Genomic DNA, 27,795 nt, shown 5'->3' on the forward strand with positions numbered 1-27,795 from the left:
TAGTAGTCATCTCTTGTGGTCTGATATCAGGCCCTGGGATGATTTAGGGTAGGGGAAATACTGGCTTGGTGTGTGAGAGATAAAGGAGGTGGCCTTGGAGTTGGTTTTCTTGCATATGAATTTTGTGTTCACAGTGAAATTGGTATCTTGGAAATTAGCTAGCTTTGGGAGGGGCAGTCTCTCCCCAACCAACTAACACTGCCCCACCCCAAATATCAAAGCACCATAAGATATGGAAAATAAAAAACATGATTAATACAGTCCAACCAACTAGAAAAGTCTGGCTTGATCTGATGGCCAAAGGGACTTAAATGTACCTACTGAAAGTTTTTTCCTTTGAGTTCTCCCAAAGCCAAGATCCTGGTCCTAGATACTGACATAGATAACATCCCAAGCTGGAGACAGTCTACTCTGCTCCAGCCCAACCCCTGGTATACTTGCATGTTGATGTCGCTTAGTTCTCCAATGCTTTCCAGTCCTCTCTTTTGCTGCACCATATCCTTTGCCTTTAAATAAAAGCCTTATACAAGTACATTTTGTGGGATCTGGTGGGTTCTTTCATATATATAAAATAAAAATTAAATCATGCATATGATGTGAACTTGAAAATATAGCAAAAGAAAGTATCCAAATTGAGACTCAAAGGGAAAAACTAAAATATGAGAAAATGAAAGATCCTCACTCTCATGGGGAAAAAAAATCAAGCAGCAAATGGAGTAATTGGAGACCTAGAAGAGAAAAAAAAGGAGAATGTAGAAAAGAGCATCAAAAACAACTTAAATAATGGCTTAGAGTTTTGTAAGTTTAATGAAATCAGTAAACTAAAAACCCAAGAAACTCACTGAAGCAGAAACGGGACAATCAGCAAGGCACAACATATTTGAATTGTGCAAACCAATGCTAGAAATAATCCTAAAGCACTTAGAGATTTATGTTCCTGGTGATAAAAGGTAAGAAATTATGTAGACTTTTCCTCAGAAACGATGTAACACAGAAGAAAACAGAATTGTATCTATAAAGGACAGGAACAAACATGTAAACCAAGAAACAATAGTTAACTATAATTCTATATCCAGCTAAATAATCTTTTGAAAAATGAGGTAAAATAAAAATATTTCAGAATTGAAAAGCTGATAAAATTCATCAGCCAACTTGCACTATTAGAAATATTAAACATAGTTCTTCAAGTGAATAGAAAAATCATACAAGTGAAAAATTGAATATACACAAAGTAACAAAGAGTACTAAATAAGGTAAATATATGGAGAAAGATATATAAGACATTTTTATAATGTTTACTATTTTCAAGTGGTAATATATTATTAAAAGAATAATTAAAACAATGTGTTATGTGATCTGTGACATAGGTAGAAGTGGCAACATAGTATAGTAGGAGAAAATTAAGATGTATATGGTATAGCAATATTAAAATATATTTTGTTAATTTAAGGATGCATCTTGCAGATTCCTAGAAGAAAATTACTATAAAAAGAGGTATGGATAATAAGTAGCATTTTAGCATTCTAAAATGGAATGCTAAAATTGCTCAGTTAATCCAAGTGATGTTAGGAAAAGAAAAAGGAAAAAAAAAGAACAAAGACTAGACAGTGCAAATAGAAAACATATATAGCAAGATGGTGGACTTCAATCCAAACATAGGGATAATTTAAATGGTCTAAATACTCTAAATAAAAGGCAGATTGTCAAATTGGATAAAAAGCATGACCTAGCAACATGCTATCTAGAGGAAACCTGCATTGAGTATAAATACACAGCTAGGTAAAAAGTAAAAAGGTGAAAAAACTATAATATGTTAAAAATAATCCTAAGAAGACTGGAAGAACTATATTAATATTAGACCATGTATTCTTTTAGACAAACCATATTTCTAAAGAGGGACATTCATGATTATAAAAGTGATAATTCATCAATAAAATGAAATATACTTAAATATGTATGTTCCTCTTAAGAGTTTCAAACATATAAATGGTAGAAATGGAAAATTTTCCTCTTCGCTTCTAGGTTTTTTGGCTTGTCTAACAATTAAATTGACATAAGACAGATTAACAGGAGAAAAGCAAATTTAATTTTGTACAAATGGGAGCCCATAAAGATGAGACTCCCCAAGCTAACCAAAGCAGGCATCTTTTATACCTTTTAGACAAGGAAACAATAATTTGTGAGAAATTGACAAAACAAAGGGATTTGGGCTTTGGGTAGTAAATTAGTGAAAAAAGTAACAGGTTTGTTTATGCAGCCTTTTCAGCCTTGAATTCCCTATCTTTAGCTATAAGGATACCTTCTACCTTCCTGATATATGGAAGGTTGTTTCACATGGGAGATTTATTTCCTACTTTCAGGGGGATAAAGGAGGATCAGAGTGTCCTTTTTGCATGGTTGTTTCTTAGTAATTTTAATTCAAAATAATCAATGTGCCAAAGTGGCATATTTTGGGGTGTCATATTCTGCTCTCCTTTAAGACAAATTACTGGCAAAACTGAAAGGAGACCTAGATATGTCCATAACTATAAGTGAAAGTTGCAATTCCTATCTCAACTCCTATCTCAAATAGACAGACTGTGAGTGCACATGGAATATTAATCTACATAGACAATATATATGGGCCATAAAAATACCCCAATAAATTTCAAAGAATTAAAGTCAAATATATATTTCTCAGACCACTAAAGAATTAAGTAGCCTAAAATAATAAAATAATGATCACTTAAATAATACTTATGTATAGCCCATGGGCCAAAGAAGAAATCAAAATAATAATTATAAAATATTTTTAATTTAATGGAATAAACAACTTATCAAAATTTGTTGGATTCCCCTAAAGCAGTGCTTCATGAATATAAATTTTAAAATTAATTACATATAAGTAAATGCTTACATTTGTAAAAAAGAATTATCTAGAATCATTGATCTAAGCTTTAACCGTAGAAAGGCAGAACAAAAAGAACAAATCAAACACAAAGTATGTAAAAGGAAAGAAATAATAAAAGTAAGAGCAGAATATGAATTAAAATAGAGAACTTATTAAATCAATGATAGATTTTTGAAAATGTCATTAAAATGGATAAATTTCTAGCTAGACCAGTCCCTTTCACACAAAATTTTTGAAAGATTTAAAATCTATTTTTAAAGTTTTTTTTTAATGTAACTGATCTTATATATCTGACTTTGCTAACTATATATTATGTTTGGAAGAAATCCTCAAATAATTTTTGTAGGCCTTGATTTTCTTACAAAACTACATTTGAGACAGTCTGATTTAAATTAATGGCAGAAAAGAGCAAAACATCACACTAACAATGTCAAGTAGAAATCATCCTATATGTCCTGCAGATACAGAGAATATTGGGAACAATTTCTTACTACTGACTTTGCTTAGAAGAAATGGGCATGGGAATGTAAACTAACACAGCCACATTGAAAACAGTGTGGAAGTTCCTCAAAAATAATTAAAAATAGAGCTGCCACATGATCCAGGAATTTCACTTCTGGGTGTTTATCCTAAAGAAATGAAATCCCTGTATCAAAAGGACCTCTACCCTCATCTTCATTGCGTCATTTCAGATAAACTATATAGTCAACTATGAAAAGAAGGAAATCCTGCTATTTACAACAACATTGATGAACCTTGAGGGCATTACGCTAAGTGAAAAAATAGAAGCTAGCAAGTAATCATATGTCCAAAAACTGCAGCCATTAAAATACAGAACAATCTAGATACACCATTTAGTGGAACAAGCAAAGTGCAGAAAGGTGTGAAACATTTGTGTAAAATTTTTGAAAGTATGTGTATCTGTTGTTTGTTTTCCACTGGACCCGTATATAGGAAACTATTAACTGTTGCCACCTTTGGAGAGAGTTTAGAGATTTGGGGATCAGAGGGTAGGAAGAAGAGATTTTCATTTTTCATTCCTTTTGGCATTGTTTCATTTTTACAAACCATGTGCCTGTGTTATTTTTCACATGCATTATTTTTATTTTAAAAAAATATAAAATAAATGAAGTATAATCAAAAACTAAAAAAAATAATTTATGTTCTTCTATGTGGTTTCTTGTATTTAACACTATACTTTATTTGAAATTTACCTCAGAAAAAGGTAAAGATAGGTAAAGATCTAAAATCTAAAATGATACTTTCCCAAGTTGTCAATTTTTTCAGCACCCTTTTTTCTTAATTCTTTCTCATTGATTTGCAATGCTTTTTTTTTAAATTTCATGTTGCTTTTATGCCCATAGTAAGGTTGGTTTTAGAGTTATTAGTTATGAGACATTGATGCTGTCTGGTTCTAGAGCCATTACTGTGCTGTACAGTTACTGTAGTTTTAAAATACATCTTAATATACATTAAAACAACAACAACAAAAAGGACAAATTCCTATAAAACACACTATAGAAAAACCAACACAAATAGAAATATAAAAACTGTATATTATAGTGCATGTCATATACATATACACATATATATGCATATACAAATGCCATATAGGAGTGTCTGTATTCATATATGTGTACATGTGTGTATATACATATAATTGCCACATATATGAAAGTCAATTTGTAATTTTTTAAATTACCACCAAACAAAATCACTGGTGAATTTGTCAAATATTTAAAGAATAAATATTGTAAATTCTAGACAAACTCTTTCAAACAGGAAGAAAAAACAGTTATCAAGTCATTTTGCGAGGTAAGTTTGTTATTAAAAAATATACGTTATAAGGAAACAAAACTGTAGACTAATACTCTTTGTGAGCCTACTTTTTAAAATATTAGAAAATAGAATCCAGTAATATATAATAGCATGTAATATACTGTAACCAAGTAAGCCTTACTCAGGAATTCAAAGTCAATTTAACATTCTAAAAATAATGCATGTAATTCACCATATTCATTGAATAAAGAGAAATTTATATAATCACTAAATGCAGAAAAAGCACGTGGCAATATATGAACATAGTTCTACCCAAATTGATCTATCACTTCAACATAATTCCAAACAAACTCTCAGCAAGTGTTTTTCTTAGGAAATTGAGAAGCTGATGCTAAAATTCATGTTGAAATGCAAAGGATTTTGAATGCCAACCTAATTTTGAAGAAGAACAAAATCATAACACATACTCTACCTGGTTTCAAAACTTATTACAAAGTTAAATTAATATAGACAATATGGTACTGATGTTAGGATAGACATGGATATCAATGGAACACAATAGAGTCCAAAATTTAACTTTCACATATATAATTAAATGATTTTTGACAAGAGTTCTAAGAAAATTGAATAGGGGAAAAAATACAGTTGACCCTTGAACAACCTCTGGGGTTAGGGGAACTGACCCTCACCTAGTGGAATATCCATGTATAAATTTACAGTTGGCCCTTCGTGTCCATGGTTCTGCATCTGTAAATTCAACCAACTGTGGATCATGTAGTACTGTACTACGTATTCATTGAAAAATATCTGCGTATAAGTGAACCCATGCAATTCAAACCCGTGTTGTTCAACGGTCAACTGCAGTATTTTTAATAAACAATACTACCACAATTGGATGGCTTTATGAGAAAAAATGAATTTCAATCTTGCCTAATACCACACACTGATTATCTCAAATGGATCATAAACATAAATGTAAAAGATAAAACTAGAAACTTTTAAAGAAAAAACACAAAGGAAAATCTTTTTGACCTTATGAAAAACAAGGATTTCTGATTCAGGACATAAAAATAAGCATTAAAAAGGAAAAAATAGCTAAATTGTACTTAATCAAAATTAAAAAAAAAAACTAATCCAAATTTAAAAGTTTAAGGATGTCTTCTAAACAGAATGGTAAAATTAAAACAAATGGCGCTACTAAATGAAAGCAAATGGAGGAACTGGGGCACCCAAGTATTGCTGGTGAGAAAATAAAATGTTACAGCCATTTGGAAAACAGTTTGGCAAGCTCTTACACATTTAAATAACCCAGCAATTTCAGTCCTAGATACGTATCCAGGCAAATGAAAGATTATGTTTAAACACATTTTGCTGCCAATGCTAATAGCTTGTCCATAATAGTCCCAAACTGGAAATGCAACTAGTGTTCATCAACAGATGACTGGATAAATGGACTACTCATAAATGGATATAACATACAATAAATGTATATTCATACAATGGAATACTACTTAGCAATAAAGAGGCAGAAACTAATAATGCACAAAACAACATAATTATATCTCAAAAATCATTTTGTTGAGTGAAAGAAGCCAGATACAAAGATATTTATTATTGTTGTAGAATTCTATTTCTATGCAATTCTAGAACAGAAAAAATTAATGTGAATATTTTATATCTTAATTATAATAGTGTAACATTAGAATGTACATTTGACAAAACATATCAAATTATAAACTTAATTGAACTTCCCTCTTGGTCCAGTGGTTAAGACTCCGTGCTTCCAATGCAGGGAGTGTGGGTTCAATCCCTGGTCAGGGAACTAAGATCCCACATGCCCCATGGAGCAACCAAAAAACGTTTGTATAAAAAAAATTATAAATAACATGTTTGCATTTTACTGTGTCAATTATATCCAGATAAAATTGATATCATGTATCAGGTGTCCCATATCTTTAAGAAATTTGGTACTATTTATAAAGGCATAATGCCACCTTCAAGGGCTATGATCAATTGCAAAAGATCACATAAGAAAAACTCTAGATTTATCACTCATCTTAGCAGCAATGTAAATTGCATTTTTATAATTTCCAGAGGATGTAGATATGCTCTTTCTTGCTCACTAATAGATATTTTTAGTCTCCATAGGAAACATAGGAAACACAGGAGACTATTTCAGCAGCTTCTCAGGAAAGCTTCCTACAGTAAAATAGTGTTTATTGCTGTTTTAGGTGGAAACATAGTTAAGTATCAGAATAGATGTTCCTACAATCCAGTCGAGTTGCTCTCTCTTCAGAAGTGGCTATCCATTATTTTCAGACTCCAGTGACTTGGTCTTATTTATTAATCAAGTTCTCTCTGAGTCTGCTTCTTTACTTGTGCCTCTCCACTACTCTTGCCTCTAATACTAAGGGCATCTTCTACATTTGCTTATATCTTTTGTTATCTGTGTCTCACTTTTAAAATATTCCCAATACATGGTATGCTTTTTTAAAAAAATTATCCAATATGCTTATTATTAATGCATTATTTATATTTCATTCCATAGATTGTAGGTCTCAAGTGTTGACAGTTCTGTCTTCTTTACGATTTATGTATATGTTAATATGTATATATGACTTTATGTATATAATACATAATAGATATACAAAAAGTCTATCTCTGCAATGAGTGATTTAGAAGACAGTGTAACCTATATGTGAAAACTCTCAAGTTTTATGTAATCATTTATATAATAGTGAACTGATTTCACTTTTGAAATACTCATAAGGTTTAGCTTTATTTTTTTCTTTATTATAAGAATTACTAGTTATGCTGAGGTATATCCACACATACAGACTGGGACACACATAGCTAAAAACTACATGCTAACATGATAAAAAATGTCATATATATATGAAATATTATATATATAGAGATATGTTATATAGATATGTAAAAGAAGAATAAAATTGAGTTTCCCAAATTAAAGTAATACTTGACTGTTTTGTGGAAGACTTTTTCAGTTAGGATGTCTTATATTTTCAATTAGAATAGAATGTCTAGCTTGTTAGGAGAGAAAATCTTTTCCAAAATATCTTTTAAAGGGATTTCTATTTATATTAGGTATACAACATCACAGAAGCAAGTTGTGCCATTCCTCCCATCTTTGCAAATTTACTTCAATGTGAATTATTTTTCATTAGAATGTCTCATCTTTCTGGCCAGTTTCCATCAGCTTTTGTGAGTTCTGATGATTCATAAGTTCCTTCCAATCCATGGAATGAACATAAAAAAAATATTAAACATCAGAAGCAGGCTAAACTCCACATAAAGGCAACATCACTTTTGTTTAAGAAATAATTTATTACCACTCTGCACTTCAAAGTAATTTAAAAAATTGACTCAGTGAACAAGTCATAATTCTTACGAAGAAGGTAAACATTGCTATACTTTTAACAAGAGTGAAAACTAAGGCTAAGAATTTGAGTCTTCAAAAAAGATGAAAAATAATACCTGACTCTCCTTATCAGCTTTGGTTCATTATATATGACTCCAACATCTTTCTTATTACTCTATTCACAACCTATATAACCTCCTTTTAGTCAGCAATACTAAGTGCATTAACAGATATCTCAAAGCTTGTATTTTTTTCCGATATGATTCACAGCCTAACAAAATTTTGTACAGGTGGTAGATCTTCACATAAGTACATTGTCTTTGATTCACATTATGCCAATTAAATTCAACAAACATTTTTGAGTTATAATATGTGTCAGACACTGTGGGAAATGCTTGGGATAAAAATATAAATGTGGAATGCTGTTTGCTCTCAAGGGCACACAGTCAAGGATAAAGAGAGTGATATAAGTAAATCATTGGGATAAAATGTGATGAGTACAATTTTGCCAGTATTTTCAAAATAGAATATTGACACAGATTACAAGTGATCAACTTGAATGCATAAGGTATATTTTCAAAGAAAAGATGTTTTACATGGAACATAAAATAGGAGTAGGTTTTTTCCAAATGGGAGCAAAATGAGATTGGGAGATTGGTGAGCAAAGAAGTGTATTTCAGGAGGCAGAACAGCATGTGCCAAACTAGAAGTATGTTAGACAGCCAAGGGGACTGTGGAGTTTTGGTCTTGACTGAAATGTAGACAATATTTATGTAGCAAAGGCAAATTAGGCAAAGGAGACATTTTGGAGTGTAGCTTATGATATTCTAATAAGTCCTCAATCAGTGGTCCCACTGAGAACATTAAAAACCAATCAGGAGTAGCAAGGTCATATTTCTATTTTGATTCAATCTTTGTTGAAGATAGATAATAGATTATGAGACTGTGGATAAGGACAAGAGTGGAGCTTACTGTGCTTTAGGTGGGAGATGATGAAAATCTAAATTAAGTCATTGGTAGTTGGAAGGGGGTGATATTTACAGATACTAACATAGTAAAATCATATAGGATTCAATGCCCCATGAGATGTGGTAGGAGAAGGGATGGAGGTTTAGGGGTCTCCTGCAATCATGGGTTAAATAAAATAAATGGTTTACTGAAAATGGAAATATAGGAGGATGAGTGAGTTGAGAAGAAAGATTATAAGCTTGATTTTGGATGTGTTGACCTGGAATCTACACATTAAAAAGCGTTTTGGGGCTTCCCTGGTGGCGCAGTAGTTGAGAGTCCGCCTGCCGATGCAGGAGACACGGGTTCGTGCCCTGGTCCGGGAAGATCCCACATGCCGCGGAGCGGCTGGGCCCGTGAGCCATGGCCGCTGAGCCTGCGCGTCCGGAGCCTGTGCTCCGCAACGAGAGAGGCCCCAACAGGCCTGCGTACCACAAAAAAAAAAAAGCATTTTGGTAATTGGCAGTTACTGTTTACTGTGCATTTGTGGATGAAATGCTTGAACAGTTTACCGAATCTGAAAGTTTTAGTGTATCAGCCTCATGTTTCATTTGTATGAAAATTTTAACTAAGCAAATTATTTTTAGTTTGACTTATTAGTGCTGCTTAATACAGGTATTTAGATGATTATACTGGCCCTACTGAACAAGACTTTTGTTTTGTCTATTGTTTCTAGTGTTTAATGTTTCTTTTTGATATATTGTTACAGAACACAAAAGTTGAGTGGAGGAAAATCATATTTGTTTTCAACAATTTTGAAATCACTTGGAGCTAAATTCTCTCAGGTTGGATGTGAAATGAAAAGTAAAATTTTGAAAAGCCTGATGCAAGGGAGAAAAAGGAAACATTTGTTTCCATTATAGTCAGAACTATCTTCTCACCTTTTCCCAATGGCAATTACATTGCATCCTGTGACTGCAGAAAAGTGCTGATTTCATTAAATTAAAATTTGACATGAAAGGCTTTACAGGTAAATGCATCGCTGAATGTTACTATTTCAAAAAGCAGAACTAAAGAAAAAAGTTGCTTGCATCTAATATGGCTGTGCTCCCATTGACCATAATATTAACACCTCATTAAACTGACAAAGTTTAGGAAAGGCTGAGTTCACTTCATTGCTACTGTTATTTAGCTGGATATGAATTTCATTAAAATCATTATTGGTGAATTTTATTTATATAAATCATTGAAAAGTATGCTTTCTCTTCATGTACAATGTAACTCCCCCACCTACCAACCCAGTGCAGGCAAACAGCAACAACCTTCTCTTAATATCTGGAGGGGAAGTACAAAACTATTTTCTTACTAGATTATTTTAAGATATGAAAAGATGTTAGGTATTTGTCCCAAATCCTCAAAATGTCTTATTTTACCTGTGATACATTTTTTTAGGTAATTGCTATATCAATAAACAGAGAAGCAATCACTCATTTGGTTTAGTAAATAGCTTTAAATCTATGAATTATATTTTATATCATTAGAAAGTTATGTCTGAGTAAATAAAACTGGGAAAATGGAAAGTGCTTGATGATATGATCACAGTACTTTGATTGGAACTGAGTTCCTTTAGGATTGAGATTTGATGAATACTTTATTTAAATATGCCCAGGATGGTTGAGTCATTGCAGGACTCTTAACACTCCCAGTTGAGATCTGTCTTTAGTAAGGAGACTGCCTTCTTTCCCCACTGCCATCTCTGAGGTGACATCCATTCTTCCAAGTAGAATTAATCTTAAAAGCGATTCCTTTTGCTGGTTTGCTTTAATACTTTGACCTACCATGAAAACATTATAACTTGAACTGGCATGTATTTAATTTTTCAAAACTCTGTTGTTTCTTCTTGACAAGTAAAGCTATTCCTATTCAGAAAATATCCACATACCTCAGGTGACATTAAATAATGGAATCTCTACAGCACTATTACTGATCGCTGAGAAAAGACACAAATCCATCCTTACTTTGACCAAAATATATAAACACACATTTTAAACTATATTTTTATTTTTAAAAGCCAAAGTAAATCAACCTACACTCATGTCACTCTGTGATCAATTTTTTTTTCTTTCCCCCCCCATAAAGAGGCCTACAGTTTCTCAAGATATCAGTAAGTAAATCCATAGCCTGGAATAGAATTCATTAATCACCTTAGATTTCTTTTTTTAACAATCACTCACACATTGTCCAAGATACCTGATCTCCTGTTTAACAAAATCACAACCAAGCGAACAAAAGTGACACAGAAATCCAACAGTGGAAAAATAAGTCCATTAGACTTGGAAAGAGATCATCATTTTCTAGCTGCTATGAGAATTTTGAAAATAGCAGACATTAAAGAGAAAAATCCTAAGACAGTGTCTAGTGGCAAGTGGTGTCTCTATGGCCATAAGGCAGTGTTTCAGCCAAATGTAAATGCCAGTAAACAGAGAATAAGTGAAAGATATACTTTTCTTCATAGAAAAGCAATGAAATGGGGCAAATTATACATATTTCCAATGCCTTCCCATTTTTTTCTACATGTCCACAGAAATATATACTTGGGAACTTACTCTATTTTTACATAAATAAAAATCCTTAGAAGCATCATTTTTTTCACTAATATTTTACAGAAATTCAGTGAAATGAGCAAATCTCTCTCTATTCTTCCTCTGTTTATACATTTATCTTTCTTGAATTGAGTAATCAACCCCCAGCAAGAAAGTATATCTTCTCAAATAACAAAATTCATGAATACATAAACATTAAAAATAATTTTTAAAAGAGGCACTAACACCCTTGATACCTATAGAGAAAGCTTTACAAATATACGATTTGTTTGAGAAAGACTGTAAGTGATTTTGTTTTAAGCTTAATTTAATTTACCTTTGTTCAAACAAGGTAATTGATAACGTTGAAATACTTATAATCCAAAACAAGTCCTTATGAATTTGAAAAGATTAACTTGTACCACCATCTTAATATGGAATCTAATAAGATTGTTCACATGGACAAGAGAAAGCTGAATATATTGCAAATATTCTGTATTTAGTATGGATACAGATATAGATGTTTAATCTTGGGAAAAATACTTGGATCAAAGTGGGGAAATTCGGAACAAACTTATGAATTGGGAGTCTCTAAGTAAGAATTTTTGGAAGTTGTTATACTTGATGCAATTCTGAAAAGGTTCATCTTTGACCAATACGGCCAATTCTAGTCAAACCTGAAAAGGATTGCCAAAAAGACCCAGAGTACATGACATCTGGGGACAAAGTAGAGTGTTTACAAAGTTTATTATTGAGAGAAGGTTGTCTCATAGAGAAAACCTAAGAGAAAAAGGTAAGGGATTTAAATCCAAATAGCGTTAACAATTAAATGAAGTTCAAAAGCTCTATCTAGTTAACTAGTTCTTGTGTTTAAAGAGAACAAGAGTTGAACAGTTTAGGCATGGTGGAAAGCCAACAGTTCTGATATTGAATAAATTATGAAGACTGACCTGATTTTCTACTTCGTTCCACAGAAGCGGCTTTTATGTTTCAGAACTGGATCACATCAGGATAAAGAGTCTAATTTCAACCTTATAGTCTATTATTGGTTTTACTACATCATTTAGGGGTAAATCCTAAATATCTGAGACTCACAACTTCATACCAATTTTACGGGGCAAGCTGAGTGGCATGAATAAAGACTTTGAGCTAGAGCAATATGAATATTTTGTTCTCATTTTAGGTTGTTAGTGAAAGGTGGGCCAGGTGAGGGGTACCACTTCAAATTTTTTTTATTTTTAAAAATCCAATTATTTGAGATCTTTTACTTCTTAAAAATTTCTTATTCAAGAGGTGGCCTAATTCATTTGAGCTGCATGAATAGCCTAGGAAAAATGATTCAGACTTCAATGTATTAGAGTGAGTTCAAAGAAGTAGTTTACAAAAGGTTCCAGAAGAATAGGGCCGTAGCCATGCAGGGAATGGAGTATAAGTACAGGCTAAGTTAAAGCTAGAATTCGCCATAGATACAGGCTCATCCTCAGACAATAGGCTTGCACTTTGTGGATGGAACTTGTCTCAAGCAGGAAAAGTCTCTCTCTCTTTCTCTCTCTCTCTTCCCTCCCCCGCCTTCCTATTCCTCCTCATGCCAAGATTTGAATTTGAGTAATTGCTAAAACAGAGTTTCCTTAGTTAGGGGTGTCATAATAGTGTGCCCCTCATGCAAGGAGCCTTGAAGCCATTCTGGAGTCAGGATGGGGGTTATTTCCATCATGGATGAATAATACAAATTACTAAAGTATAATGTAAAAGTCTAACTTGCTGAATTTATATCAGTCTCAGGGACTACTTCACTTTCTTAACATCAACCTTTCACCAGAAAACATTTTGCATGACTCAGATGTAGATCAGCTCCAGTATGTTACAGGGAATCATCTTCCATTTATTTATTCCTTTAGAGTTTCCCTTCATGCTCAGAAAAGAATGAACATGAAGGCTGTCTCTTTTTGACCAGCGTGGTAGGGGTGGTATTCAGCGAGTGCCACTGAAGGTAAAAAGCAAAACAAAACAAAACTTTATCGAAGAAGTTAGGGTCAAGAAGGTTAATAGATCCTCGTCCCAGAGAACTTCCTCTGTAAGTAACAACAATAAAGGGTTTAATATATTTAGGGAGACAGATAGAATTTTATTGCACTTCAGTGGTTTTGTATTTGAAATTTTTAAACTTTCTAAATTTATTTAGCAACTAAATGGAGATTAACAGCATATAAATATCGAATGGTAAAATTTAGACAGCACTTTTATAGACATTATGCAGTTTGATCCTCAAAAATTACTGTTTTTGATAGAGCAGATTAAAAAAAGAGTACTTTGAGAGATGATTCAATATGGTTAGGCATTTCAGGATGTTTTGTCTTATACCACATCTCAAAAAGATTAACTTTGCAAACAGAAAATCCTAGGGGACGAAAACTTTTCTAAAACCAAAATCAAATAAGAAAATTAACAAATCATTTTCTTTGTTTTTTGTACCTCTAACCATATAATAATGCTGCGTAAATATCAATGATGATTTCTAATGTGTAATTAACTAATAGGAAGTTATTTTTTTTCTTGAAGATTTTATCATTTACTTGTGGTTCCTTGTTTTTTAGAGAGGGAAATTTTTGCTATTGATTCTTATTTTCCTTTATTTGGTAATGTCATGGAAATGAAAAACCTGTGCTAACTTTAGCTTACATAGCATAATATATGACTTGCATATATATGACTTGCATAGCATAATATATGACTAATATATTATGTTAAATAGCTTGTAGAAGGGAGCAACAATGAACCACTACAATGACACAAAGTTGTTCTCATTGATAATCTATTAAATGCTCTGCAGGAGGGTAATACACACTGCAAACAGCATTAAAATTTGCAAAATAAGCATCCTTACTAAGCAAGAAACAGGTCACAAAGTATTAATAAACAGAATTAATGAAATGTTCTACAGAAAATAAATACCGGGTCTTGATTTTTCTGATCTTAATTGAAATTCCAAAATTAGGCCAAGATCACCAAACTAAGCTGATATAATGAAAAGCCGTTTTGCAAAGTTCTAATGAGAATAACAAATATTACTTTTTAAATGTAAGATATTATAATACAAAGGGAAATTAATTTTCAAGAAAAAGTGATACTGCTATTTATAGCATAGAGACATAAAAGGTGGGGTCTATAGAAAAGTAGCAGAAGGAACCACAGTTGGCCCTTGAACAACTGGGGGCTTAGGGGGCTGACCCCAAACAGTCCACAATACACATTTAATTTTATAGTCGCCCTTCGTATCCGCAGTTCTGCATCCATGAATTTGAGCAGATCGTGTAGTCCTATAGTCTACGTATTGAAAAAATTCTGCATGTAAGTGGGCCCACAGAGTTCAAGCCAGTGTTGTTCAAAAGTCAACTGAATTATGAATTAGATTTTGGAGTTTAGATAATCCCTTTTTTCCTCATATAAACAGTCGTTCCTTTTGCTGGGGTTTTTTGTTTGTTTCTTTGTTTTTCTTTATTTAGCTGGAGAGATGTAGTGTTGGTTATTTGATTAAATGTACAGATTTCTGGGAAATATTTATTTGCTTCCTTAAACTGCAACTATATCTCCACATGGTAAAAACTGAAATTTTTATGAAATATAGCTGAAATACAGATTGTATGAAACAATATAAGAAATATATTTGCATTTTGTAGGATATGTGGGGTTTTTTTTTAACATCTTTATTGGAGTATAATTGCTTTACAATGTTGTGTTAGTTTCTGCTGTATAACAAAGTGAAGCAGCTATACATATACATATATGCCCAATTCCCCTACCTCTTGCGTCTCCCTCCAACCCTGCCTATCCCACCCATCTAGGTGGTCACAAAGCACTGAGCTGATCTCACTGTGTGATGCAGTTCCTTCCCACTAGCTATATATTTTACATTTGGTAGTGTATATATGTCAACACCACTCTCTCACTTCATCCCTGCTTACCATTCCCCCTGCCCATGTCCTCAAGTCCATTCTCTACATGTGCGTCTTTATTCCTGTCCTGCCCCTAGGTCCTTCAGAAACTTTTTTTTTTTTTTAGGTCCCATGTATATGTGTTTACATACAGTATTTGTTTTTCTCTTTCTGACTTACTTCACTCTGTATGACAGACTCTAGGTACTCCACTTCACTACAAATAACTAAATTCCATTTTTTATGGTTGAGTAATATTCCATTGTATATATGTGCCATACCTTCTTTATCCATTCATCTGTTGATGGACACTTAGGTTGCTTCCATGTCCTGGCTATTGTAAATAGAGTTGCAATGAATATTGTGGTACATGATTCTTTTTGAATTATGGTTTTCTCAGGGTATATGCCCAGTAGTGGGATTGCTCAGTCATATGGTAGTTCTATTTTTAGTTCTTTAAGGAATCTCCATACTGTTCTCCATACTGGCAGTATCAATTTACATTCTCACAAACACTGCAAGAGGGTTCCATTTTCTCCACACCCTCTCCAGCATTTATTGTTTGTAGATTTTTTGATGATGGCCATTGGTGTGAGGTGATACCTCATTGTGGTTTTGATTTGCATTTCTCTAATGATAAGTGACGTTGAGGATCTTTTCATGTATTTGTTGGCAATCCATATGTCTTCTTTGGAGAAATATCTATTTAGGTCTTCCACCCATTTTTGGATTGGGTTGTTTGATTTTTTGATATTGAGCTGCATGTGCTGCTTGTATGTTTTGGTGATTAATTCTTTGTCAGTTGCTTGGTTTGCAAATATTTTCTCCCATTCTGAGGGTTGTCTTTTGTCTTGTTTATGGTTTTCTTTGCTGTGCAAAAGCTTTTAAGTCCCATTTGTTTATTTTTGGTTTTACTTCCATTCCTCTAGGAGGTGGGTCAAAAAGGATCTTGCTGTGATTTATGTCATAGAGTGTTCTGCCTATGTTTTCCTCTAAGATTTTGATAGTGTCTGGCCTTACATTTAGGTCTTTAATCCATTTTGAGTTTATTTTTGTGTATGTTGTTAGGAAGTGTTCTAATTTTATTCTTTTACATTTAGCTGTCAGGTTTTCCCAGCACCACTTATTGAAGAGCCTGTCTTTTCTCCATTGTATATTCTTGCCTCCTTTATCAAAGGTAAGGTGACCATATGTGTGTGGGTTTATCTCTGGGCTTTCTATCCTGTTCCATTGATCTATATTTCTGTTTTTGTGCCAGTACCATACTGTCTTGATTACTGGAGCTTTGTAGCATAGTCTGAAGTCCAGGATCCTGATTCCTCCAGCTCCGTTTTTCTCTCCCAAGATTCTTTTGGCTATGCGGGGACTTTTGTGTTTCCATACGAACTGTGAAATTTTTTGTTCTAGTTCTGTGAAAAACGTCATTGGTAGTTTGACAGGGATTGCATTCAATCTGTAGATTGCTTTGGGTCATATAGTCATTTTCACAGTGTTGAGTCTTCCTGTCCAAGAACCTGGTATATCTCTACATCTGTTTGTGTCATCTTTGATTCCTTTCATCAGTGTCTTAGAGTTTTCTTCATACAAGTCTTTTGTCTCCTTAGGTAGGTTTATTCCTAGGTATTTTATTCTTTTCTTTGCAGTGGTATTTGGGAGTGTTTCCTTAATTTCTCTTTCAGATTTCTCATCATTAGTGTATAGGAATGCAAGAGATTTATATGCATTAATTTTGTATTCTGCTACATTACCAGATTCATTGATTAGCTCCGGTAGTTTTCTGGTAGCATCTTTAGGTTTCTTTATGTATAATATCATGTCATCTGCAAACAGTGACAACATTACTTCTTTTCTGATTTGGATTCCTTTTATTTCTTTTTCTTCTCTGATTTCTTTGGCTAAAACTTCAAAAACTATTTTGAATAATAGTAGTGAGAGTGGGCAACCTTCTGTTGTTCCTGATATTAGTGGAAATGTTTTCAATTTTTCACCATTGAAACTGTGATGTTGGCTGTGTGTTTGTCATATATAGCTGTAATTATGTTGAGGTAGATTCCCTCTATGCCTACTTTCTGGAGGGTTTTTATCAAAAATGGGTGTTGAATTTTTTAAAAAGCTTTATCTGCATCTATTGAGATTATCATATGGATTTTATCCTTCAATTAATTATTGTGGTGTATCACATAGATTGATTTGCATATATTGAAGAATCCTTGCATCCCTGAGATAAACCCCACTTGATCATGGTGTATCATCCTTTTAATGTGTTGTTGGATTCTCTTTGCTAGTATTTTGTTGAGGTTTTTTGCATATATGTTTATCAGTGGTATAGTCCTGTAGTTTTCTTTTTTTGTGATATATTTGACTGGTTTTGGTGTCAGGTTGATGGTGGCCTCATAGAATGAGTTTGGGTGTGTTCCTCCCTCTGCTATATTGTGGAAGAGTTTGAGAAAGATAGGTGTTAGGTCTTCTCTAAATGTTTGATAGAATTCGCCTGTGATGCCATCTGGGCCTGGACTTTTGTATGTCGGAAGATTTTTAATCACAGTTTCAATTTCAGTGCTTATGATTGGTCTGTTTATATTTTCTACTTCTTACTGGTTCAGTCTCGGAAGCTTGTGCTTTTCTGAGAATTTGTCCATTTCTTCCATGTTGTCCATTTTATTGGCATATAGTTGCTTGTAGTAATCTCTCATGATCCTTTGTATTTCTGCAGTGTTAGTTGTTAATTCTCCTTTTTCATTTCTAATTCTATTGATTTGAGTCTTCTCCATTTTTTTTCTTGATGAGTCTGGCTAATGGTTTATCAATGTTTTTTATCTTCTCAAAGAACCAGCTTTTAGTTTTATTGATCTTTGCTATTGTTTCCTTCATTTCTTTTCCTTTTGTTTCTGATCTGATCTTTATGATTCCTTTCCCTCTGCTAACTTTGGGGTTTTTCTGTTCTTCTTTCTCTAATTTCTTTAGGTGTAAGTTTAGGTTGTTTATTTGAGATGTTTCTTGTTTCTTGAGGTAGGATTATATTGCTATAAACTTCCCTCTTAGAACTGTTTTGCTGCATCCCATACATTTTGGATCATCCTCTTTTCATTGTCATTTGTTTCCAGGTATTTTTTGATTTTCTCTTTTATTTCTTCAGTGATCTCTTGGTTATTTAGTAGTGTATTATTTAACCTCCATGTGTTTGTATTTTTTACAGTTTTTTTCCTGTAATTGATATCTAGTCTCATAGTGTTGTGGTCAGAAGAGATACTTGATATCATTTCAATTTTCCTAAATTTACCAAGGCTTGATTTGTGACCCAAGATATGATCTATCCTGGTGAAAGTTCCATAAGCACTTGAGAAGAAAGTGTATTCTGTTGTTTTGGGATGGAATATCCTATAAATATCAATTAAGTCCATCTTGTTTAATGTGTCATTTAAAGCTTGTGTTTCCTTATTTATTTTCATTTTGGAAGATCTGTATTTGGTGAAAGTGGGGTGTTAAAGTCCCCTACTATGATTGTGTTACTGTGAATTTCCCCTTTTATGGCTGTTAGCATTTGCCTTACGTATTGAGGTGCTCCTATGGTGGGTGCATAAATATCTCGAAGTATTGTATCTTCTTCTTTGATTGATCCCTTGATCATTATGTAGTGTCCTTCTTTGTCTCTTGTAATAGTCTTTATTTTAAAGTCTATCTTGTTTGATATGAGAATTGCTACTCCAGCTTTCTTTTGATTTCCATTTTCATGGAATATCTTTTTCCATCCTCTCACTTTCAGTCTGTATGTGTCCCTATGTCTGTAGTGGGTCTCTTGTAGACATTATATATACAGGTCCTGTTTTTGTATCCATTCAGCCAGTCTATGTCTTTTGGTTGGAGTATTTAATCCATTTATGTCTATGGTAATTATCAATATGTATGTTCCTATTACCATTTTCTTAATTGTTTTGGGCTTGTTATTGTAGGTCTTTTCCTTCTCTTGTGTTTTCTCCCTAGTGAAGTTCCTTTAGCATTTGTTGTAAAGCTGGTTTGGTGGTGCTAAATTCTCTTAGATTTTGCTTGTCTGTAAAGCTTTTAATTTCTCCATCGAATCTGAATGAGATCCTTGGTAGGTAGAGAAGTCTTGGTTGTAGTTTTTTCCCCTTCATCACTTTAAATATGTCCTGCCGCTCCCTTCTTGCTTGCAGAGTTTATGCTGAAAGTTTAGTTGTTAACCTTATGGGGATTCCCTTGTATGTTATTTGTTGTTTTTCCCTTGCTGCTTTTAATATTTTTTCTTTGTGTTTAATTTTTGATAGCTGGATTAATATATGGCTTGGTGTGTTTCTTCTTGGTCTTATCCTGTATGAGTCTCTCTGAACTTCCTGGACTTGATTGACTATTTCCTTTCCCATATTAGGGAAGTTTTCAACAATAATGTCTTCAAATATTTTCTCAGTCCCTTTCTTTTTCTATTCTTCTTCTGGGACCCCTAGAATTTGAATGTTGGTGCATTTAATGTTGTCCCAGAAGTCTCTGAGACACTCCTCAATTCTTTTCATTCTTTTTTTCTTTATTCTGTTCTGCAGTAGTTATTTCCACTATTTTATCTTCCAGGTCACTTATTCATTCTCCTGCCTCAGTTATTCTGCTATTGATTCCTTCTAGAAAAATTTTAACTTGTTTTATTTTGTTGTTCATTTTTGTTTGCTCTTTAGTTCTTCTAGGTCCTTGTTAAACATTTCTTGTATTTTCTCTCTTCTATTTCCAAGATTTTGGATCATCTTTACTATAATCACTCTGAATTCTTTTTCAGGTAAACTGCCCATTTCCTCTTCTTTTGGTTTGTCTGGTGGGTTTTTACTTTGCTACTTCATCTGCTGCGTATTTCTCTGTCTTCTCATTTTGCTTAACTTACTGTGTTTGGGTCTCCTTTTTGCAGGTTGCAGGTTCATAGTTCCTGTTTTTTTGGTGTCTTCTCCCAGTGGGACTGTTTCCTGTGTTCTGGTGGATAAGGCTGGATATTGTCTTTCTGGTGAGCAGGACCACCTCCAGTGGTGTGTTTTGGGGTGTCTGTGACCTTATTATGATTTTAGGCAGCCTCTCTGCTAATGGGTGGGACTGTGTTCCTTTCTTGCTAGTTGTTTGGCATGGGGTGTCCAGCATTGGAGCTTGCTTGTCATTGAGTGGAATTGGGTCTTAGCATTGAGATGGATATCTCTTGGAGAGCTCTCACCGCTTGATATTTCATGGGGCTGGGAGGTCTCTGGTGGTCTAATGTCCTGAACTTGGCTCTCCCACCTAAGAGGTTCAGGTTTGACACCTGGTCAGAGTACCAAGACCCTGTCAGCCACACGGCGTCTATGTGACTTTGACCAAGCCACTTAACCTCCCTGTGCCTCAGTGTCTGTTTCCTCATCTATAAACTGGTGTTTGGCAGAGATGCTTTGCAGCTGTACTTGGAGAAATATACAGTGGTCAACCTCCCTGGAACTGGTTCTGACTTCAGGAAAAGTCCTGGCCCAAGGTGGCCATCCCTGGTTTTGCATCAATATGATCTCAGGCACATTTCTCTTTGTTTTTCCATTTTGTCTTTAAGTTATTTGTTGAAACAACTGGCCTGCAGTCCCAAGGACGGTCAGGCTTCATCTGGTAGGGTCTCTCCAGAGCCAGCAGCCTCCGAGAGGTCATCCTCCCATTCGGCTCCAGGGAAGCTCAGTGACAGCAGAGGGAAGAAATCCCAAGCCTGGAGTTCCAGCTCTGGGGAAACGCAGGTTCTGTTTTGGAGTACCCATTCTTAAATAACTTGGTTTTGTGTTAGCAGTATGGACTTGGATAAGTATGTTCATTTTTAAAATGCAGAATGCAGACAGTTCCTTCAGTAGGTGAATTAATTTATATGAGCTGACTTATAAAGTATTTTTAATTATTTGACTAAAAAATGTAATGCTCATCTTTTGAAATAATCTGGAAAATAAAGATATATAAGGAACAAATATAATCTCAAATTTTACTGCTCAAAATTAAATGCTGATTACAGTTTGGCTCATTTTATTGCACTCTTTTACCTATGTCTATACTGATACTGATTTAAAATTTAGGATAAATGTATATAATATTTAATCTACTTTTTTACTTAATACTTTTCATATATTTATTTCTATATAATAATTGCATAGTATTCACTATATAGTTGTAGGTTTATACAGTTATATTTTTAAAATTTGATCTAATGGAGAATCATATCTTTGGGTAGATTTTTTTTTTTACTATTACAAATAATGCTAAAATAAAAATCCTGATACTAAATTGTGACAACTTATCATAGTGATCAATAACACAGATATTTGGAACTTGGCAACCTGGATTCTAATTCAGGATATACCAAATGACCAGCTGGATGATCTTGGTTAAATTATTTATCATATCTCAGCTAATAGAGATTTCTACTAGGTAAAATGGAGTTGATAATAATAATGTCTTTTCATGAGCTTGTTACAAGAATTTAATACATGTACATTTATATAACATGTAGAACATTGCCCAGCATATAGTGAATGATATGTACTTCATACAAACACATAACAAACACCCACATATGTGCACACACAGAGTATCCTGTATACATCTTACCCTGTTAACTCTGGTTAAAATAAAAACAAAAAACAAACAAAAGAAACTTGGCCCCAAAACTTTTATACATTCAAGTTTTTGATATATAAATCTCTCAAAATATTTTTATCTGCACCAACGCTGTTTGAGAATGTTCAGATTTCTATACACATGTCAACACAGGTTATTTTTATAAATATTCTCCTATTTGGTATTCTAGAAAAAATACCATTTTTTTTTCATTTTTCTAATTATGAATTAGTTTACCATGGTATTATGTATTCCTTTGACATTTGAATTTATTCTCATGTTTCCTATGTGGAAAAGTGAAACATTTGTTTAAAAATTATTGTTTTATTATTTTCAATAATTTATCATTTTCAAAAATTATTTTCTTGGCTAACATTTTTAGAACAATATTAAAAATACTACATATTTTTAAAATTAATGGAAATTTCTGTAGTTTCACAATTAAGAATAACTTAAAAGATTTTGCATAGCAAAGGAAACCATCAACAAAATGAAAAGACAACCTATAGACTGGGAGAAAATATTTGCAAACGATGTGACTTACAAAGATTTAATTTCTAAAATATACAAATAGCTTATACAGCTCAATATCAAAAAAACAAGCAACCCAATTAAAAAATGGGCAGAAGACCTAAATAGACATTTCTCCAAAGAAGACATGCAGATGGCCATCAGGCACATGAGAAGATGCTCAACATCTTGCAAATCAAATCCACAATGAGGTATTACTGCACACCAGTCAGAATGGCCATCAGAAAGTCTACAAATAAAAAATGCCAGAGAGGGTTTGGAGAAAAGGGAACACTCTTACACTGTTGGTGGGAATGTAAATTGGTGCAGCCAGTATGGAAAACAGTATGGAGTTTTCCTTAAAAAACTAAAAATAGGGGATTCCCTAGTAGTTTAGTGGTTAGAACTCTGTGCTTTCACTGCAGTGGGTCCAGGTTCAATCCCTGGTCAGGGAACTAAGATCCCACAATCTGCACAGTGCAGTCAAAAATTTTAAAAAGTAAATTTAAAAAACCCCTAAAAATAGAGCTACTATATGATCCAGGAATTCCATTCATAGGTATATATCCAGAAAAACAAAAACACTGATTCAAAATGATATATGCACCCCAATGTTTACAGCAGCAGTATTAACAATAGCCAAGAAGTGAAAACAACCCAAGTGCCCATCAAGAGACAGTTGGTTTAAGAAGATGTGGTGTAGTATATATATACACTAGAGTATTACTCAACTATAAAGAAAAATGAAATATTGCCATTTGCAGCAACATGGATGGAAGTAGAGAATATCATACTATGTGAAGTAAGTCAGACAGAGAAAGACAAATATCATATGATATCACTTATATGTGGAATCTTAAAAAATGATACAAATGAACTTTATTTACAAAATAGAGATACATTCACAGACATAGAAGACAAACTTATGGTTACCAAAGGGGAAAGGGGGAGAAGAGATACATTAGCAGTGTGAGATTAACAGATACAAACTACTGTACATAAAATAGATAAGCAATGAGTATTTACTGTATAGCATAGGAAACTCTATTCAATGTCTTGAAATAACCTATAATGGAAAATAATCTGAAAAATATATATAGTGATATATATAAATGATTTTATTATTGTCTAACATGCTAACTAAATATGCTTCAGTTATCCAATTGAAAGCTAAATTTAGTTTCTTGACAGCAAAGGTAATAAGGAAACCATGAAAAGTTTTATACTTCTCATTATGTGATAAGGCAAAGCCAATATGGTTTTTGAAAAGAAACATCTTCCTGACAATCCATGTGAAATCCAATAAACTGATCCTTATACACCTTCAGAGATTTTTTTTTTAATGGCTCTTGGTTTTCTTTTATCAGTTGGTCTTTTTATTTTCAATGGAAATGTTAATGTACTTTTCTTAAATATATTGATAAGATAAATCATATTAATTTCCTGGTACTGATTTATCCTGCTATCATTCATGGTGCATTAATATATTATTCATTAATGTGCTACTGAATTTGATTTGTTAAGATTATATTTAGGATATTTGCAGTGATCTTCAAACATGAAAGTGATCTTAATTTTTGTTTGTTTATTTGGATTTGTGAATCGTAGGTATTCTTGTGCCATAAACACTTTCTTCTAATAGCCTCTGGAATATTGTTAGTGGAATTAGAATTATTTTTTTCCTATGGAATATTGTTAATAAAATTCAAATGCTATTTTCCCCCCAATATTTGATTGAACTGAACTGTTACATTTTTGATGGGTAGTATTTTGATAATTTTCAGGCCCTAGCTCATCATAATTATGTAAGTTTTCCAATTATTTTGAAATCAGCAAATTTCATTTTCTTAGAAAATTATCCTCTTGTTCCATATTTCTAAATTCATTTTTGTGGAGGAACTTATGGTTCCTTTAATTTCCTCTGTATCTATATTGATTTTTAATTAAGTATTTATTTGATGTGTTGTTTCCTTTATCATATGGGTTAATCATTTAACATTTTTAAAAAGCATATGTGTGTGTGTGTGTGTATATATATATATATATATATATATATATATTCTACTTTTTAAATTTATTCAAAAGCATTAATATTTACTTGTATCTTTATTAAATAATTCTTCAATTTATCATTTCTCAAATGTTAGCTCTTCATAAAGAATTTTACTGACAAACCTTTTGAGATATGAATTAGCTTCTTCATAGCACTTAACTCTTTATGACATTTTACCTAATTGTTAATTTAATTCAGGAAATAAATCTAAATATCTCTTGAGGACATTTTTTTAAACATTAGAGTGAGGAATAAGTATCTATCATGTTTCCATCATTAAACATTTATAACTGTATGACATTAGCCACCTTTACCTTAAGGAATACACCTTCAATTAAAATTTCCTTTTTGGCTACCAGATTTACTCTGAAATTTTCACTTTCAAGGCTCCTTTTCTTGTGTAAGGAAAACAAACTATCTTTTCTCTCTCTAAGGCTATTAATTAGTGTGTATCTTTTAATTCAGATTTTATTTTTTGAGAAGTTTTATACATAAGCAAAATAGACATTAAGATATAGAGATTTCCCAGGTACTCTCTCCCCCACTCATTGCATAGTTTCCCCCATATCAACTGCCCCACCAGAGTGGTATGTTTATTACAACTGATGAACCTACATTAACACATTGACACATCATAATCATTCAAAGTTCATAATTTAAGTCACTGTTCACTATATTCTATGGGTTTGGAGAAATGTATAATGACATGTATTTATCATTATGGTATCACACAGAGTATTTTCACGGCCCTAAAAATTTTCTGTGTTATACCTATTCATTCCCCACTCCCCAACCCCCAATCTTTTTACTGTCTTCTTAGTTTTGCCTTTTCCAGAAAGTCATGTAGCTCGAATTATACAGTATGCCGCCTTTCAGGTTGGATTATTTTGCTTATCAATATGAATTTAAGACTTCCGTTTCATCACTTTATAACTCATTTTGTTTTAATGCTGGATAATATTCCATTGTCTAGATGTACAGCAGTTTATTTATTCACCTACTGAAGAACATCTTGGTTGCTTCGAAGTTTGGGCAAATACCAAGGAATGGCAATTGTTGGATTATATGATATGAGTAGGTTTAGTTTTGTAAAGAACTGGCAAAATATCTTCTAAAGTGACTCTACCATACTTAGTGTATATATATATATATATATATATTTATATTTATAATACATATTTTAATGCAGGAGGTTTTCTGCAAAAATCTGATAATTCATGGTGGCTAAGAAGAAAAGTAATAAAAATTTTATTGGAATCTGTGTATGGAAGAGTAGTATATTTTAACTAGTAGCCTTCACTCTAAGGTGATCTGATTTTGCCCTTTTGTTTAGATGGTCTCAACTCTCAATATCTATAGGTCTTTTCTCTTGGATTGGTGTTTCTCTAAAAGAAAAATTTCAATCTCCTAAATTATGTGTTGAAATCTAATCACAAGTGTTCTTAGAGCTGAGTGGGAGGATAGGCATAGGGTCTCAGTGTTCAGCTTCTGAAATTTTATTCCATACTTGGATGTTGAGTAGGGTGACCCGTAATCTTGGATTAAGTACTACAGGAGCAGAAACTAAGACAGAGATGTAGATGCTTAGGACTTATTAAAGGAGGGTCTCTTTGGCAGAAACCTGAATGGTGTGAGGGAAGCTGAATAAAGAAGAGAAATAACTATGGTCTTAAATTACAGCCTTGGCCTAATCCATGAGATATGGGAGTGACCTGGTACATAAATATCACCATATGTTGCTTCTGTACCTGTGTACCAGTAATACTTTGCCTTCCTTCTTTTTGATGTTGGTCATGGTAATAATATAACTCCCAGGCATCTCTGGTCAACCAAAGAGAAATTCTGTAGAAAAGCGCATAGGCATAGGGCACTGCCCTTGTGTGATGAAAACTCTACTAAGGAAACGGATCTGGCTGGTTGGATTCCCACGTGAATATGTCCTAGGGTCCAAACTCTTTCTGGTTCAACATCTGCAGGGAGTAAGCTGGGTAGGTAAGGACTGTTCTAGGATTAAATTATGTCATATTTTTAAACTAAAAATCTTACTTTTTTGTACCAATGTGTATTGAAATGCAGCTATACTTTGTCAAGAATCCAGTGCCTCCAATTTCTCAGTCTTTTTAGGATTCTGTGGTGTGATCCATCTTACATGTAAAACTTCCCCATTACTGGCTTATGGTCTTAATTCTCTTTGCTTTTCCAAGTCACTTAGGACTTTTTTGATTTCCAGTTGTAAAAATGTTGCTGTCAGGCTCTGTCTATTTTCTTTATTCTTGTGTACTTTATGTGCTTATGCTCTTTTTATCCATTTGACATTCAGAATGGTTTCAGGAGGGAGAAGTCATAAATAGAGGACTATTAAATAGAGGACACAATGATTTACTTCTGTAGAGCATTCCCATTTGAGAAGAGTGTTTCTAGGAACATGGAATAAAAATGATAAAAATCAGGATAATATTATATAATAATGAAAATATTTAATTAAAATAATTAAAGAGGTGCTAAACACTGTTTAAAATTTTTGCATATGTCATTTTATTTAATTCTGACAGCATCTGTAAATGGTAAATTTTGAGACAGTTTTTATTACTATTACAATCAGTTGAATGATCTGTCAAGTGGAGATGTACCAAGAATACAGGTTCTTGTGAAGATAAAGTCCATAATTTTAATTATATGAATTTATTTCATAATATTATTTAATAATTTAATGAATTTTAATTCATAAAAAAAAGTAACATAGTGCCTGGCATATAGAATGTACATGTGGTAGGCAAAATAATGCCTCCCACCCCCCACAAGGATGTGTACATCCTAATCCTCCAGAAACTTGCAAATATTTAATGTTACATGGCCAGGGAGGATTAGGTTGCAGATGGAATTAAAGTTGTTAATCAAATGATAAATAGTTTATCCTAGATTACCCTGGTGAACCCAATGTAATCACAAGTGTTCTTTAAACATGTAAGTTGGAGGCAGAGAGTCAGAGGAAGCTGAAGGGAAGCACATTTGGAGTGAGGAGATGTAAAGACTCAAACTGATATTCCTGGAAAAGGTGGAAGGAAACAATAGGCCAAAGAATACCTGGAGCCCATAGAAACTGGGAAAAGGGATTC

This window comes from Delphinus delphis, chromosome 5 (assembly GCF_949987515.2).
Source record: "Delphinus delphis chromosome 5, mDelDel1.2, whole genome shotgun sequence".
In the NCBI taxonomy this organism is placed as follows: Eukaryota; Metazoa; Chordata; class Mammalia; order Artiodactyla; family Delphinidae; genus Delphinus; species Delphinus delphis.